Source organism: Oncorhynchus kisutch, linkage group LG2, assembly GCF_002021735.2.
Source record: "Oncorhynchus kisutch isolate 150728-3 linkage group LG2, Okis_V2, whole genome shotgun sequence".
Classification (NCBI taxonomy): Eukaryota; Metazoa; Chordata; class Actinopteri; order Salmoniformes; family Salmonidae; genus Oncorhynchus; species Oncorhynchus kisutch.
Genome location: NC_034175.2, coordinates 26,123,606 through 26,134,529, shown reverse-complemented (window position 1 = coordinate 26,134,529; position 10,924 = coordinate 26,123,606). Strand labels below are relative to the sequence as shown.

Genomic DNA, 10,924 nt, shown 5'->3' with positions numbered 1-10,924 from the left:
ATTGGCTCAAATGCAATAAGAAGGAAATATATTCAATTGTGTTGGTTGTCCATAGCTTATTCCTGCCCATACCATAACTCCACTGCCACCATGGGAACTCTGTTCACAATGTTGACATCAGAAAACCGCTCGCCTACACGACATCATACACGTGTCTATGGTTTTGAGGCAGGTTGGATGTACTGCCAAATTCTCTAAAACAAGGTTGGAGGTGGCTTATGGCATATAAATGTACATTCAATTATCTGGCAACATCTCTGACAGACATTCCTGCACTCAGCATGCCAATTGCATGCTCTCTCAGTACTTGAGACATCTGTGGCATTGTGTTGTGTGATAAAACTGCACATTTTAAAGTGGCCTTTTAAATCAAATCAAATCAAATGTATTTATATAGCCCTTCGTACATCAGCTGATATCTCAAAGTGCTGTACAGAAACCCAGCCTAAAACCCCAAACAGCAAGCAATTTTTATTTTTTATTTTATTTCACCTTTATTTAACCAGGTAGGCCCAGGTAGGCAATGCAGGTGTAGAAGCATGGTGGCTAGGAAAAACTCCCTAGAAAGGTCAAAACCTAGGAAGAAACCTAGAGAGGAACCAGGCTATGTGGGGTGGCCAGTCCTCTTCTGGCTGTGCCGGGTGGAGATTATAACAGAACATGGCCAAGATGTTCAAACGTTCATAAATGAACAGCATGTTCAAATTATAATAATCACAGGCAGAACAGTTGAAACTGGAGCAGCAGCACGGCCAGGTGGACTGGGGACAGCAAGGAGTCATCATGTCAGGTTGTCCTGAGGCATGGTCCTAGGGCTCAGGTCCTCAGAGAGAGAGAAAGAAAGAGAGAAAGAGAGAATTAGAGAGAGCATACTTAAATTCACACAGGACACCGGATAGGACAGGAGAAGTACTCCAGATATAACAAACTGACCCTAGCTCCCCGACACATAAACTACTGCAGCATAAATACTGGAGGCTGAGACAGGAGGGGTCAGGAGACACTGTGGCCCCATCCGATGACACCCCCGGACAGGGCCAAACAGGAAGGATATAACCCCACCCACTTTGCCAAAGCACAGCCCCCACACCACTAGAGGGATATCTTCAACCACCAATTTACCATCCTGAGACAAGGCTGAGTATAGCCCACAAAGTAATCCGCCACGGCACAATCCAAGGGGGGGGGGCGCCGACTCAGACAGGAAGATCACATCAGTGACTCAACCCACTCAAGTGACGCACCCCTCCTAGGGACGGTATGAAAGAGCCCTAGAAAGCCAGTGGCTCAGCCCCTGTAATAGGGTTAGAGGCAGAGAATCCCAGTGGAGAGAGGGGAACCGGCCAGGCAGAGACAGCAAGGGCGGTTCGTTGTTCCAGAGCCTTTCCGTTCACTTTCACACTCCTGGGCCAGACTACACTCAATCATATGTCCCACTGAAGAGATGAGTCTTCAGTAAAGATGTAAAGGTTGAGACCAAGTTTGCATCTCTCACATGAGTAGGCAGACCATTCCATAAAAATGGAGCTGTATAGGAGAAAGCCCTGCCTCCAGCTGTTTGCTTAGAAATTCTAGGGACAATTAGGAGGCCTGCGTCTTGTGACCGTAGCGTACGTGTAGGTATGTACGGCAGGACCAAATCAGAGAGATAGGTAGGAGCAAGCCCATGTAATGCTTTGTAGGTTAGCAGTAAAACCTTGAAATCAGCCCTTGCCTTGACAGGAAGCCAGTGTAGGGAGGCTAGCACTGGAGTAATATGATCACATTTTTTGGTTCTAGTCAGGATTCTAGCAGCCGTAATTAGCACTAACTGGTTTATTTAGTGCTTTATCCGGGTAGCCGGAAAGTAGAGCATTGCAGTAGTCTAACCTAGAAGTGACAAAAGCATGGCTTAATTTTTCTGCGTCATTTTTGGACAGAAAGTTTCTTATTTTTACTGTCCCCAGCACAAGGTGCACCTGTGTAATGATATGATATGCCACACCTGTCATGTGGATTATCTAAAAAAGCTTTTAGTGCGTATTGAAAATTTCTGGGATCATTTATTTCAGATTAAGAAACTTGGGGGGGGGGGGAACTTTACACGTTGTGTTCTTATTTTTGTTCAGTGTACATAACATTGTAGCAAACGTTAGGGCAGGGAAATGAACCTAAGTTGCTGGCATGAAAGGCAAACACCCTACTCATTGCGCCAATATGATTGTAAAGGTTTCTAACCAATTATTACATGCTTCAGATAGCTACACTGCACCCTCCAAACAGGAAGGCATGTCCCTGTGATTCAACCGACTGCTTCCCCCTCACATGTACGGTTGTGCGTTCCAATGGCCTCACGGCCGTCATCCTACTTCTGGCCCCAGTGTAGCGAACAACGGGACAGGAAAGCAAACCCAGGTGGCTGGTGTAAAAGGCAAACAGCCTACACATCGTACCAATAGGATTAAAACCTCTACGGGATCGGTGTTGTCGTCCCCCAATTATGAACTTGAAAATGTATTAATAAACAAATTAGGCACATTTGGGCAGTCTTGATACAACATTTTGAACAGCTATGCAAGGGTTCATTGGATCAGTCTAAAACTTTGCACTGCTGTCATCTTGTGGCCAAAATCTAAATTGTGCCTGGGCTGGAATAATACATTATGGCCTTTCTCTTGTGTTTCAAAGATGATGGTATTATCTTATACCAGATCTAATGTGTTATATTCTCCTATATTAATTTCACATTTCCACAAATGTCAGTGTTTAAAAAAAAGGGGGGTCGGATCCTTTAGAGTTTTTAACTCCCTTGTTGAGAATTGTAACGTGGCTCAAATAGCGAGGATCAGTACAATATTTTAATTCCTGTGCAATTAATACTGTGCAATTAGTGGCCCTGACTGATGTGAATAAGAAACAGAATTCACAATGTCCAATTCCATTTTATTCAAAGCCTGTGTATGAATCTTATCCTATCTGCAGTAATGACATGCTTTGCCTTTTAAAGAAATATAGTACATTGCAGCAGGCATACCATGTTTTACAACAAAATATGGTTTCTTCACTAACTGTCAAGTGCAGCAACCACTCTATCACATACCTTGAACGAACGTGTCTCGTGATACAGAATACAGATATCACAATAACGAGTGCGTGCGTGTACGGGCATGCTCTGCTCTTTTGCCCACATTTCTTTGCGGAGTATCAACATTCCGCCCCACCCCGAAGAAACAATCAGCACTGTACCTAAAACAGGAAGCAACGAGACATACATTTTTTTTACGAAGGCAGTCTGTGAAAACAACGTCAAACCCGTGGAAGAAAAAACGTTCTTGTCCACGAGAAGACAAACTACACATCAAAATCACAGCCTCTTATTGTGGATGCATTTGATTCAATCTAAACGGAGAAGGGTATGTAAAAGACAGTCGAAAACGAAACGCAAATAATAGTACATTGTGGTCGTAGCAGCGCGCAACCATGTGACGGATACGTTGTAATTCTGTTGACAGCTGTTTTGTTGCGCCTCTTGCCGCATCAACCGATTTAGTAAACATGTACGTGGTCTTGTTTAGTCTGTAAGAGCTTGTTGGGTTTCGACCTGCATACGATGCGAGGAATGTCGTGTTATTCATCAGTTCTATTCGATGTTTGACAAAGCGACACATGCCTATTGAAAATACGCATATGTTTCTATAGCCCCACTTAGGCCTACAGAACAAATTAGGCTAGACTATCACTGTCGATCGAAGATCACATCATGCTATCACAGTGAATGTCACAATACGTTTTCCTCCAAGTAGTGCTCACGCCAACTCTCAGTTGAATATTATGCTAGTACAGGCACCTTGGCCAGAACTATTTCATAAAGGAGTGGATGGAGAGAGCAGCCCACTCTGCGTGAAAAAAACACCCTATTATAAACCTAGTTAGGTCGCTGACGAAGATGTAAACAATACTAACATCATATAGCCTACCTGTAGTCCACAGTCTGGACCCGCTGTGTTATAATCTAAGCCTATTGTATTCTAGCTGGTGAGAGCTGGCGTTATCTACAATGTTTCAATGTAATTAGTTAGCTTGCACACAGAGAAGGAACCAAGCGAACAGAAACGCATAGGCCTACTCCCTTTTACTGCTTTGAAATTATTTGTTTACATGTAGGTTAGTCACCTAACCAGGCAAATGCGGATCAGAAAAAAAACATTTGACATTCTCATCCTCTATCTTGATGTGTGACGTTCCATAAATAAAAACACATGCACATGAGTGGGTTTTTCTATCTAAACTCCACTGATTTAGTGAATGAAAAGCCTATAGCCACAATTCTCTTCAGGACTGGTAACATACAATAGAGGAGAAAAGGAAATGATACCAGACCTGGGTCAAACTGGACACAGATGGGTGCACAGTGCACTTTTGGGACTATTTCCAGAACATGTCAAATACTATTATAGCCCAGGTCCAAACTGACAGACTTACGTCATCGACATGTGTCCTCTTCTAAGTGCTGTTTTCAAAGAAGACATCTGGTAGTAGCAAATGAACAAATCACTAACCCTAACTAACTAACTAACTGAATGGAGAGGGGGGAATCTGTAAAATCTATTTATTATGTACAAAAAAATACAATGTACTTCTCTTGTGGTGGAGAAGTGAGACCATTGTGCTTAAGTGGAACTTTTGCATTCTCAGTTGTAGTTTTGAACAGAATTGACAGGAAAGCGATAGTTCTAGATTTTCCACTGAATAACCAGGTTATTGGAAGAGATTCCATAATATGTTGCAGAGGTGTTAACTCAGTCAGTCAAAATTGCTCCGCTGTTCATTCAACAGTCACATGCTTTAACGTTCCTTCATTTGCCTTTCACAAAGCACACCTTCTCGCACCTGACACTCTGCGTGAACACGATTTAGAGTGTGTCTATTGGCTATAACCCTCAGGCTGTCCTTTTATATAAGTTGGGGTGTTTTGTGACTATTCATAGTATTGTTGCTGCTGTAGAGACCCAGGGGAATGGCTGGCTCTCTACGAAACCAGAGCAACAGTAAAGTCTTCTAGTTCTTTCCTCAAGCTGGTCCATATTAGACATGCATATATCGGGGTATGAAGTAGCTTACGGATGCACTTCCGGATGAAATGTGTGTAAATGCATCTGTGTGTATGTTATCATGCGTGGGAAAGAACACGGAAGTGTATGTTAGAGAGTCTCCTGTTTACGTGTCTAATGTGTGTGTAGGTGTACGTGTCTGCATGTGCATGCCTGTGCAAGCAGGTGAATCACCAAGATAACTTCCCTCACCAACTTCCTCCCTTCTGTCTATCTCACTTCCTCTCCTGTCTGCGCCAGTTGGTGTTGCTTTCAGGCAGGTTGATTCATATCACCTTGAACCTCGTCATGTGACGCAAGAGAGGTTGCAACTCGACTGTTCGTGCACACAGAAAGCCACGATGGTGACAGCATAGTTGGCTGACGTGTTGAGTTCACCAAGCGTGGTCGGACCGTGCGTAGTGTCTACAACATGCGGTAGAAACAGATGGCAGGGATCATTTTCATGTGCCAAGTTTAGAATGAGAATTTAGTGGTGAACCCCAGGTGCCCGTGGATTGTGTAAGCTGTGGGGGAAGAGTATCAACGTACACTCCAGAAACCACGCTCTCTGGGAACACACAAACAAACATCGACAGCGGTCCTTAGGGCTGAGATTTATATCGCTGTACTCTTAAATGCCTTCCTATGTTACTTATTTAGCCTGATGACAAGACTAATGATATTCCACTTGATGCAATCTCTCGCACTCTTCAAAAGCATCAGGGTTGTTTTTACTCTCAGATTTGTTCTGGGGGATTCTACAGAACATAACCCAAGGATACTACTAACCCGAAACACACTTCTCTGCTGTGAAGGTCCTCCAGAAATCACTCTAAGATATCAGGGAAATCAGGGAATTCAGTGTCTGCTTCTTCTTCCCAGGGGTTGGGAGAGACTGTGTGGCAGTATGAGAGTTAAGTGATGGACAGGCCCCTGCCTGGAAGTGGAAACATCACAGGTCATATGGTGTATCAAGACCAGATGTTATGGAGCGGAGAACAACTGCCCAAACTTCCTACTGTAAAAGACACAGCTGTCCGCATCAATAGATTCAGTGCTGACTGAATGTGCCTAAAGCAAAGCTCGGTTCTGACGCTCATTTCTGGGCTTGCTGCGTAGAACAGGACCACAGTGATTCTGCAATGGGGTCTATACTGGCATTTCGGCAAATTTTGCACTTAGACAGTGGACTGTGGTGTGACCATGGTGTTTACGGTCATCCTTTCTGTGAACTTCTAAAAATGACAAAAACGTCTTGAATCGCAGTGAAAAGGGGATTGGGACAGAGCCTTGCCCACAAGCAGGACAATCAAACACTCACAGATGTCTCTTCCCAGAGCTTGAGGGAGCGATGAGTAGAGCTCAGAGGAAGGAGTGGTAGTGAAAGAGGAGAAGATCGAGAGAAAGAAACCAGGACAGAGAGAGATTTAAACAATAGCCTTTCTCTTCCCAGAAATTGAGAGAGATGAGTATAGAGGGAAAAGGAAGAAGTGAAAGAGCATAAAGCGATAAGAAACAGAGATTGAGAAACATGAGCCTCTCTCTTCCTAGTAAAGTTTTCTCCCATTCAACTCTGTGTCCAGGTTCATGTTCACTAGACACGAAACGCAATAAAAAGGTACTGAAACAAGGAAGGGATAACATTCTTCAGTTGTGCCCTCATGAACACCACCTTGGTTGCTGTACAGCAGATGCTCTCTCCAAGGACAGATGTTGACCTCTGACCCTGGCTCTAGTGTCACTACCAGGGACTTAGTATCACTGAGTTTCTCCAAGTGGGTTACGTAAGCCCTTGGGCAACCAAAGGCACCTGGAGGGTTAAATGAAGCACTAGTCCACCTTCCACAAGGACAACTGTACATTAGCTCATTTCCATGGAGTAGCCACACACCCACACTAGCCCCACATGTTATCTGACATAATGACAGGAAATCGGTCTGCGTGTGCGTTCATGTGTGTGGGGTGTGTGAGAGAGACCGAGATGATGAGTGAGTGTATTGGTCTGCATTCAGCACCATGGACAGGGCAGTGCTTCTCACCCTTACTGAGACCACACACAGCTGGGAGATACTACTGGCATGCATAACCTTCTGGGACTTTATCATTGTGGCCAGTTAACAATGATGATATGAGGACTTAGAGGGAGCGAGTCATGGGACAGTTCTACCCTGATATCTTAGATTGATATCTTAGTCCCATGGGAAAACTGCTCAGCAGCACTGTGAATTGTTTTCTTGTCTTTCCCAATCTCCGGAGTTGACTCCGAATAGAGAGTGTCTACTTCACTCGGTGTGCTCGCTGACCCTGTGTTTGGTACAGTGACCAGTATAACGTGTCAAAGAGGAGGAAAGTCAAATGTTTATAGCAACATTTAGGTTTGTTGTTCTCTGAGCCTGTAAAATGTATACACCCAGTGATGGGAACAAGAATATGTGTTCATTCTGTCAAACTTGAGAAGTGTATCACATTGTCTCTTGATTGTATTGTGCCTACTGTTTGTATTACAGGATAATCCATAGTTCCTTCCATCAGCAATCATAAATAGCTCTTTATCCCTAAAGGACGATTTATGTTGCAGGAAAGTAATATCCGTTTCGGTCTCGCAGTTTGGGAAGCAGAAGAAATGGATACTTATGTTTCTCACTGTAGAGAAGGAAGATTGCTTTTTCTGTTGATACTTAAAACCATCACTCTCAGATGGAGATCTGGAGGTATGGCTTATGAATTGAGCTGTGATGCCTTTATCTCTAAGGTGGTACATTTTAAAAATGGTGAGCTCTCCTCTCTTACGCTATGGGAGAGCAGTCATTTACAGGTGAAGTCGGAAGTTTATACATACACCTCAGCCAAATACATTTAAACTCAGTTTTTCACAATTCCTGACATTTAATCCTAGTAAACATTTCCTGTTTTAGGTCAGTTAGGATCACCACTTTTTTTTAAGAATGTGAAATGTCAGAATAATAGTAGAGAGAATGATTTATTTCAGATTTCTTTGAAATCACATTCCCAGTAGGTCAGAAGTTTACATGCACTCAATTAATATTTGGTAGCATTGCCTTTAAATTGTTTAGCTTGGGTCAAATGTTTTGGGTAGCCTTCCACAAGCTTCCCACTAAGTTGGGTGAAATTTGTCCCATTCCTCCTGACAGAGCTGATGTAACTGAGGCAGGTTTGTAGGCCTTCTTGCTCGTTCACGCTTTTTCAGTTCTGCCCACATATTTTCTATAGGATTGAGGCCAGGGCTTTGTGATGACCACTCCAATACCTTGACTTTGTTGTCCTTAAGCCATTTTGCCACCAGTTTGGAAGTATGCTTGGGGTCATTTGACCCATTTGAGTCCAAGCCTTAACTTCCTGACTGATGTCTTGATGTTGCTTCAATATATCCACATAATTTTCCATCCTCATGGTGCCATCTATTTTGTGAAGTGTACCAGTCCCTCCTGCAGCAAAGCACCCCACAACATGATGCTGCCACCCCCGTGCTTCACGGTTGGGATGGTATTCTTCAGCTTGCAAGCCTCTCCCTTTTTCCTCCAAACATAATGATGGTCAGTATGACCAGACAGAGGACATTTCTCCAAAAAGTAGCATCTTTGTCCCCATGTGCAGTTGCAAACCGTAGTCTGGCTTTTTTTAAGGCGGTTTTTGGAGCAGTGGTTTCTTCCTTGCTGAGCGGCCTTTCAGGTTATGTCGACATAGGACTAGTTTTACTGTGGATATCGATACTTTGTACCTGTTTCCTCCAGCATCTTCACAAAGTCCTTTGCTGTTGTTCTGGGATTGATTTGCACTTTTCACACCAAAGTGCGTTCATCTCTAGGAGACAGAACGCGTCTCCTTCCTGTGGTATGACTGCTGCGTGGTCCCATAGTGTTTATACTTGCGTACAGATGAACGCGCTACCTTCAGGCGTTTGGAAATTGCTCCCAAGGATGAACCAGAATTGTGGAGGTCTACAATTTTTTTTCTGAGGTCTTGGCTGATTTCATTTGATTTTCCCATGATTTCAAGCAAAGAGGCACTGAGTTTGAAGGTAGCCCTTGAAATACATCCACAGGTACACCTCCAATTGACTCAAATGATGTCAATTAGCCTGTCAGAAGACGCTAAAGCCATTACATAATTTTCTGGAATTTTCCAAGCTGTTTAAAGGCACAGTCAACTTAGTGTATGTAAACTTCTGACCCACTGGAATTGAGATACAGTGAAATAATCTGTCTGTAAACAATTGTTGGAAAAATTACTTGTGTCATGCACAAAGTAGATGTCCTAACTGACTTGCCAAAACTATAGTTAGTAAACAGGACATTTGTAGAGTGGTTGAAAAACTAATTTTAATGATTCCAACTTAAGTGTGTGTAAACTTCTGACTTCAACCGTACATCCTCCGTGGATAGAGAGTGAACATACATTTAAAAAAACAATTATACCCCCTTTTCTCCCCAATTTCGTGGTATCCAATCTTGTCTCATCGATACAACTCCCGTACGGGCTCGGGAGAGATGAAGGTCAAAAGCCATGCATCCTCCGAAACACAACCCAACCAAGCCGCACTGCTTCTCAACACAGCGCGCGTCCAACCCGGAAGCCAGCCTAACCAATGTGTCGGAGGAAACACTGTGCACCTGGCGACCTTCGTTAGCGTGCACTGCGCCCGGCCCGCCACAGGAGTTGCTGGTGCGCGATGAGACAAGGATATCCCTACCGGCCTAACCCAGACGATGCTAGCCCAATCGCCCCACGGACCTCCCGGTCGCAGCCGGCTGCGACAGAGCCTGGGCGCAAACCCAGAGTCTCTGGTGGCACAGCTAGCGCTGAGATGCAGTGCCCTAGACCACTGCGCCACCTGGAAGGCCCGTGAACATACATTTTAAACAAACCCCCAGTTTCTTATGGGACTAGTATTAAATAAAAATACATGAACTATTAGCTATCAGACAAACATCCGACTGACCGTAGATGGGCAACCAAGTCAGAATGCAGTATGTTGATATGAGGAAATGTGTATGAGGTATTTTGTCATGAATTAAGCCTCTCAGCCAGACCAAATCAAAAGATTTGAGTCTCATGGCCCTAGGTAACGGACAGAAGCAGAGTAATCACACAAGCAGAACTTAGTCAGAGGGACTATAGATAATTGCTCATATGCACTGATGGCTGAGTGCTGTGAGTGCTGGCCTATATGTGAGGAGGGTCATCCTATAATTAGCATGCTGCCCTGGTGCTGTATCTCCCATACAACCTTCAAATAGAATAGGCAAGGTTCATGACCCTGGGGGGGGGGGGGGGGGGGGGGTCATTCTCATCCACTGTCTCTCAGTCTCTGTATGTTCTCTTCCCCTGCCTGTAGTCTACCTCCCATTGATTTGCTAAGTGTTTGAGTCATAGACTCTTATAGAGGCCTATGTGCAAAAAGGCATATGTGCATATTATGTTGGATTGGAGGCTGCTGTGTCGAAGTTTTAATTACAGCATAGATTTTCCTATTATTGTTATGCAACGGCCATGTTTTGCAAGTCCTCGCAGGCTCCGGTTGTGTAATTTTTCTTTCAGGGAAACCTCTTCTCAGAAGGCCAGGTACTGTATACTCTCACCACTTTTTTTTTGTGACATAGATATTCTCCGGGTGTTATTTTGGTTTCCCAGAACCTTGCATATAATACGTTCACAGAGTTTCTCACACTCCCAACCTTGGGAAGAATGTTAACACGTTCTCGGTGTGGTTACTTGAAAGGTGGTCTTGTTCACAGGCAAAGCCAGGAATGCATTTAATCTTTCTAGTCTGGAGAAAGATGGCAAAGCAAACAGAAGGGTCGGCGTCTTACTTTGGTTTGCTAGTTTTTTTG

The 10,924-nt window shown here is 43.9% G+C and overlaps 1 protein-coding gene across 4 annotated transcripts in view; it reads left to right on the top strand.

Annotated features, from left to right (window-relative positions):
- Positions 1-3,139: 3,139 nt before the first annotated feature.
- Positions 3,140-10,924, top strand: part of LOC109864460 (myelin basic protein) — a 64,855-nt gene continuing 57,070 nt past the window's right edge. For all 4 annotated transcript variants that reach the window (XM_031792077.1, XM_031792094.1, XM_031792066.1 and 1 more), the window contains exon 1: positions 3,140-3,392. The gene's annotated coding sequence lies outside the window, so the exon portion shown is untranslated. The remainder of the gene's footprint in view (positions 3,393-10,924) is intronic.